This window comes from Pinus tabuliformis, chromosome 8 (genome assembly GCF_031772625.1).
Source record: "Pinus tabuliformis cultivar Carrire ecotype Pingquan chromosome 8, CPIR1, whole genome shotgun sequence".
Lineage (NCBI taxonomy): Eukaryota > Viridiplantae > Streptophyta > Pinopsida > Pinales > Pinaceae > Pinus > Pinus tabuliformis.
This window is the reverse complement of record NC_142294.1, coordinates 858,896,482-858,904,000: the sequence shown is the minus strand read 5'-3', so window position 1 is coordinate 858,904,000 and position 7,519 is coordinate 858,896,482.

The window sequence follows — 7,519 nt, the reverse complement described above, 5'->3', positions numbered from 1 at the left end:
AGTCCATATACAACTCAATGCACTAGGTCTTGAATCTCCTTGGACTTATGTTATCTACTTGGGAAACCAACCTTAGCATGTTTTCCAAGCACACACCCTTTGCATATTTCCTTTTACTCAATGTTGAACTCTATTAGACCTATGAATATCTCCCTCATAATAGACAAGCCCTTATGATGTAGGTGCCCCATCCTCTTGTGCCATAACTCACACACATTGTCATTATTACGTGTTAGGGCTCAAATAGTTTCAGACTACAACTTGTATAAGTTGCCTTCCCTAACCCCTATCACTTGTGCTACTTTTGGGCTAGATTCTTTCGACCTGATGAGAATGCACTTATTCTTGAAATCTATTGCATAACTCTTATCCTTCACAATAAAATATAAAAGTGACTTATTTGGAGACCTAAAATGGAAAAGCATTGTCAAAGTCTAAATAGTTACCTGAATAGAGCTAGAAGGGAAATGTATCAATTCTTCTTACTTAGTAGTTGGCATCATCACCAAGCTCTACCTTAACTTTGGTTTTAGACTGGTAAAATACTATCGGGCTAACATCTTTCGAGACGCCCCATTGCCCACATACCAAGCATTCCTTAGAATCGTGCTAGTAAAATGACAAGATACCATCGATAAATTCTTCTCAGATTTGGAGACGAACTCGTTTATTTGAGTTTCTATAGAGATTGCCACATACTTTAGCTACTACTTTCCTTTACCCTTCTTTTTTTTTTGGAAATTGTGATGAATGATTCCCATACCTATGAAAAATGAAGCACTTTATCTTGCTCAAATCCTTCTTTGGCTACGAGGACGACAACTCGTTCTCTCCCTTGCCCTTGCTAGCTCCTTTTCCTTCACCCTTCTTCATTTTCCCAGAGAGGGTTGGGTTATCATCACCACACTTCTTGCCAACCTTTGACTCCATTCAAGTCTCTTCATAGATATAGTCATTCCATAATGTTTCAAAGGAAGGAAGATTTTCAAGAACACAAATGCCCTTGAAAAATGTTTTCCATGAAGATGGGAATCCATTCAGTGTCACGTCCATTAGCTTCGTGTCTTCATTATTCTCCCCAACTACTACAAGTTGATAAAAATTGTGCATGACCTTCATCATGTAACTAGTAATTATGTTTGATACGATCATCTCTACAGAATAATTTTGTTTCACAACATCTTCTTCCTATTTATGTTCTTGTTCTAGTAGAGGCCAACCAGAGCATAAAATTTTTTCTTTACAATCTCCTTTTTAGATGTGCGAGTAATCAAATGATTACAACATCCATAATCATTCACTTGGGCTTCCTTTCATTATTTTTTTGAGCTAATCATCGTTGCACACATATTTGTAAGTGTAGTCATGACGTCTTTGACAACACCTTAGAGATCATTATATTCCAATAACAACATTAATCAAATTTTCAAAGGCATGAAATTTGAGGCACTTTTTAATCTATCCACAAATTCGAGGCTAACCATTGTCATCTCTATGATCTAAGACACAAAATTTCATAATTGATTAAGACAAAAAATTGTCTTGCAAGTGTGGTTGGCCCTTCAATCACAAACTTTGAAACCCTCTAATTGTTGGCCTTTGCTTTTTACAATGATCTAGTTTTGTAAAGCCCCGAGAATCTCAATCAAAGCACAAATCTAATAACATGTTAATTTTCCAGTCCTAGGTGACCGTTGTCCTAATATTTTCTTCAATAAATAAATCAACATAATTTATTCATTGATTAAGACAAAAACTTGTCTTGCAAGTGTGGTTGGTCCTCCAAGCACAAACTTTGAAACCCTCTAATTGCATTTTACAATGATCTACTTTTGTAAACCCTCAAGAATCTCAATCAAAGTACAAATCTAATAACATGTTAATTTTCCAGGCCTAGGTGACCGTTGTCCTAATATTTTTTTTCAATAAATAAATCAACACAATTTATCCATTAGAAGATATATATATATATATATATATATATATATATATATATATATATATATATATATATTATTTTTTCAAACATAGCATCGATCATATAATCTACGAGCAGTAAATAACGAAAGCATAAATGAAACACACACATACATAAATGATTTCTCCCTCAAATTGACATCTCATTCCTTTAATCAAAGATTACAAGGCAACATTCATAGACTACTAAATCAAATATGGCATAGTCAATCAAAAATCACCCCTAAATACATATGTAGGCCTTGTAGTATGACTCTTGCATGAATGCTACTATACACCCATTGTATGACTATGTAGTGTGACTTTCTCTTCCTTCTTCTTCTTGAACTCTAGCTCCTCTCCTACTTGCTATATTTGCTCAACTATAACTCACCTCTGTGATCTTATCTTAGTTATGCTTTGTTGAAACTCTAGACGTGAAAACCCTAATCTCATCTTGAGATGTATGTTTTGGATTCTATTAAAACCAGTAATGTATAGTGCACACTTTATTAGACACCCAGGACCACGTCAACGACAAAACATAAGATTTTCACTTTTTTCTAAGTGAATTTCAAAATAAAATTAATTATCCACTTTCCATAAGTGGTTGTTTTTGAAATATCTTGAAGCATTTCCTACACACCCACATTGAAAGTTGTGCAAGATGGTATTTTTTGAGTTACATTTCTCAACACTCATGTGGGCCATGAAAATTGGTTACCAAGAAAGCTTCCCCCAAAACCCATAGGAAAAAGTTCTTCCCCTATATCTCAAGCAAAAATAACATATTCTAATAACTCGAGGGAATGGAGTTGTGGATGACTCGATCCACTATCCACTATGGATCCCTGTTATCTTATCTAGGAGTAGGAGTAATGGTATAAAATTTGTTGTTCTTTCGGACCATGGAAGTCGTCCATTCCATTCTATTGTTTGACTTATCCACATCAACTCACTTTATTACCATCCACCATGACATGACACACTACTTATGGTCTTAAAAAATGTCTGTATGAATGATTGATGATGCCTTATGGGTCATGTAATGCACCTGTTGAGGGTCATTTTCCCAATCTTTCAAAATTCTCTCATAGTTGCTTTCCTCTAGCCAATACAACCCCCCCCCCCCCCACAACACCCATATCTCCCCATAGAATATACCGCTACAAAATCTTAGTGCCTCGTAAATCTGGATAGTTCACTTATGATATTTTTCACTTCCCTCATGGTTTATTGAATCACAACAACATCAACATTGTAAATACTAATTAATATACTCGAGGCAATTTTTTTGTATGCACTACCTAAGGCCTTGGAGTCGAAATATAGAATAACCATGAGGATACCCCTTTCAAGGCTTTCCTTGCTCCAACAATGCTTTCTAAAGTTGGTTGTTTCCCTCATCGGATTTCACTTCGAGCTTTATTATGTGTTAAGGTTAATACGTATTTCCTTCCTCTACAATTTTCGAAAGCATTACTTACCATATTCATTACTAACCCTCCATTGTGCATAGTTCATTGAATACTACTATAATCTATATAAATCTTGGGGGATATGTACGATGTTCTATATTAGAGGGCACCTACATAATTGTGGAGGGTTTTAAGAATATATCTTCCCTTGAGGTCTTTGAAGATAAAGGATCCCTTATTAACTCTCTAGTCCCACAATCATGCCCCCCCAACATTCCTAAAACCTAAATAGAAGGCTTTGATGCTCCCTTCTTTCTGTCTCTCCTTAGGAATTCAATTTTTATCAAACCCAAACTTTAGCTAGTGATTTTGATATAGGGTTTGAGACTCTAGTTCAAACAATGATGAAAGGAGATTTTCAAACTCAACCATAGGGTGAAGAGATTGGTTGTTAATGGCACCAGAGGCCTTATTACTAATTTAGACTAACCTACATCCATCTTCTCCTTATCCTTGGGGATCCTTGAGTTCCTCATGTCTAATTTGTCTTCTACCAAACATTGAATCCAAGGTTTGATTGCGTCACATTGTTTCATTGTTTCCTTTCAATTGGGATCACTTTCATACTTGAGGCATCTAGCACAATGAAAGGGAATAATCACATAATCCAAAGATCAAGTAAATGAATATTGCTAATAACTAAATCAACATCATTTTCCAAGCCCTCTTTGAAGTCTGTCTCCACTAGAATATATTCTATAATCCTTCTCATCCTCAAGACCTTGTTATCTACTTCAATGTATTTTCCTCAATTATTACTAATAGCTCCATAAACACCCATTGTTTGAAATTCTAATAACAAATTTGATAACATTACCCATACAAGTTGTGCATTGGATTTCTTTGTTCGATGACTCAATATAAGGGTTCCAATACTCAACACTCAACAATGTAGAGCCCTTAAACCATCTTAAACCTAGAATTCTTGATAAATACTCCCTCAGTTTGAATATGAAGGCTAATCAATGCTTAAGTAAAAGCTGAAAGTAAGTAGTAGGGTGCTCCACTATTTATCTACCCATTCTTGTGGTGTCTTTTTAGGAGGTTGTTGACCAAAGAACTTTCTAGTGAGGGTTTGCTTTTCCATCCCCACTACTTGATTCATTTAAATATCTCAACTACTTGGAACTAAATTGACTTTTGATTTCTTCAAGGTAACACATTTGCAAAATTGCCTTCTTATGTTTGCCTTGGAGTACAAAACCCTCTTCTCTTCACCACCCTCTTCAACATTGTTTACAGTTCTTGCTTAAATAGAGCCAAACCCTATGATCACTACTAATTCCTTTTTCCACACTGGGTCTTCACATATGTTCCACCCCCCTTCCCTAATATTTTGTTATATAAGATTGAAAAACAATAATTTGACCAATGTAAATAAGTCTCCTTTCATATATGCTTCAATCGCCTTCGATTGAGGGTATATGGTTGAGTCCTTAGGCTTTGAAAGGATGATGATGATAACATCTGGAGATTTTCGATGCTCCAATCCAAAAGAGAACTTAATTGTAGATGTGAAGGGTTTGACACCATTATCAATTCCATTTATGACTGTTATCCTTCCCTCCATGTCAAAACAATGTGGGGTTTTGATGAATAGTTTTTGCTCTATTGTTTCCCTGAAATATATTCTTTTGGTTACCCCCCTATAGGCTTCCTCTAGAAATACATCAACTCTTAGTCTTATTCATTGTGAAGATGGAGTCACTAGTTGATGTGTCTTTGAATAATAAATAATATCCTCCCCGTTTGACTACTCCAACACCTTCCCACCATTTTCCACATGGTGAAACTTATCAATCGATTATTTCTTTCTTTCTTCTTCTTCTCCCCCCACCTCGAAAGTAGCAAACCTTATCATAACCGAGTTTTCAATTGATAGTGAGGATAACCATCACTAGTCACTATCCACAAATGTGGGTTGACTCATCACTGTTATTTATGGAAAACCACGTGCCTTGAACTAACTAACTAGTGATCTATAAGAGAGTATGTTTTCACTTTTACCAAATGCATGTGGGTTTAAGCCATTAACTTATTTCCTCAAGTTAGAAAAAGAATGCGTCAAGAGACACTCTACAACCCACTATAGGGGAGACGTGTAGGCGTAATGTAAAAACGTATGTCAACATTTTTTAAATGTCAAAAAAATGTTGACTTTATATGTTTTGATATATATATATATATATATATATAATGCAAAATACAAAATATAATGTAAAATGTAAAATGTAATGCAAAATGTAAAACACAAAGCTACCAATTTGATGAAAAGAATTTGGTGTGTCTATAATGTAAAGTTAACATACTATTGTTTCTTTAACATGTTATTTCTTTATATATTATTATTTGTATAATACAATTATTATTATTTTTATAATATAATTATTATTATTGCAATAAATTATAAAAATAATCATCTCCATTATAAGTATTATTATATTAGACCTTATATATTATTAGTTAAATCGAGTGACAATTATGGATCATATGGATGGAGGGGGAAGCTAGAGGAAAAGAGAGAGAGGGGGGAGAGAAAGAGATAGTGATGAAGAGAGAAAGAGAGAGAAAGGGAGAGATACAGATTTGGAGGGAAAGACAGTGACAAAGTTGAAGGGTAGAGAGAGCGATCATTCAAATTATTAACATTTTATCATCTCAACAAACTTAGGTAATTGAAGAAATTTAAAATTAAAATGACCATATTAATCTTAGACATATTTGACATATTTAAAATGTCTAGAATAATTAAATGTTCAACAAATTTTCCATGACCGCACACTATTGAAACTAGCGTATATTCATCATAATGTAAAGTTAACATACTATTGTTTCTTTAACAAGTTATTTATTTATATATATTATTATTTGTATAATAATGATTATTTTAATTACAATATATTATTAAAAAAATCATCCCCATTATAAGTATTATTATATTAAACCTTATATATTATTGATTACACAGAATAAGAGATAGTGAGAGAGTTGGAGAGTGGAGAAAATGATCATTCAAGTTATTAACACTTTATAATCTCAACAAACTAAGGTAATTCAAAATTAAAATGACCATATGTTGAAATTTGGTACCGGAGGATAGGTGGTCCCCTTAGGCTTTGATCTTTGGCCTAGGGAAAATTGTCTAAAAGAATTTAATTTTTCTTCTAAAGTGACTTTATAATTTTTATAAAGTCAAATCTAATTTAAAAGTGACTTTAAGTGATAAAGTTACTAAAGTTTAATTTTAAAGTGACTTTTATAAAGTCAATGAAAAATTAGAAATTAAAAGTGACTTTGGAAATAAATGACTAAGTGGGGTGAATTAAAAAATAAAAGTGAGATTTAAATGAACATTTAATCTCAGCCTTAGATCTCAATCCATTTCAGCCATTGGATTTAGGGATCACCCAAAAGTCACTTAGGGTTGGATTAAGGGAGGAAAATGAGGAGAAGATCATTCATTCTTTCATGAGTAGATTGAAAGAGAGAGAGCAAGAGAGCAAGGGAGATTTCTGGACAGGGAGGAGGAGGCAGCAACTTGACACACATACCAAGGTAGCATTTAAGCAAATCTGTACAGCTGAATGAACAAACAGTAAAAGACAGATTTTTTGCACAAAAATCAAGGGCCGTACAGCTGATTTTCTGCACAAAATCGAGGCCCGTACAGCCCATACAGCCGCATGTACAGTCCGTACAGCATCAGTACAACAGTTTTCAGTGTTTTGTTTTGCTGTTTGGAAATTTCCAGTGGGTTGTGAGGCTTGGAAATCGAGATAAGTTGTAAAATTTGTTTGCTGAATATTTCTCACTGTAAAAGGCATTTTCTAGAAATAAGAAAGAGCTCTCGAACTGGTTTTCCCCAAGAGTTGTAGGGGGTTTTTCCAGGGTCACCTTGACAAAAAATCTCTGTGTTTAAATGTGTTTTAATGGCTGTTTGTACCTGCTGATTTTTATTTCTGCATTTTCCAGCATTCTGTAAAATTTCCAGAATTTGTGTTTTCAGCAAAAATTTATTTTTTCAGTTGTTGAATGTATGGATATGGAAAAGGGCATTTAACTATATGGGAGAAATAAGGTGAAAC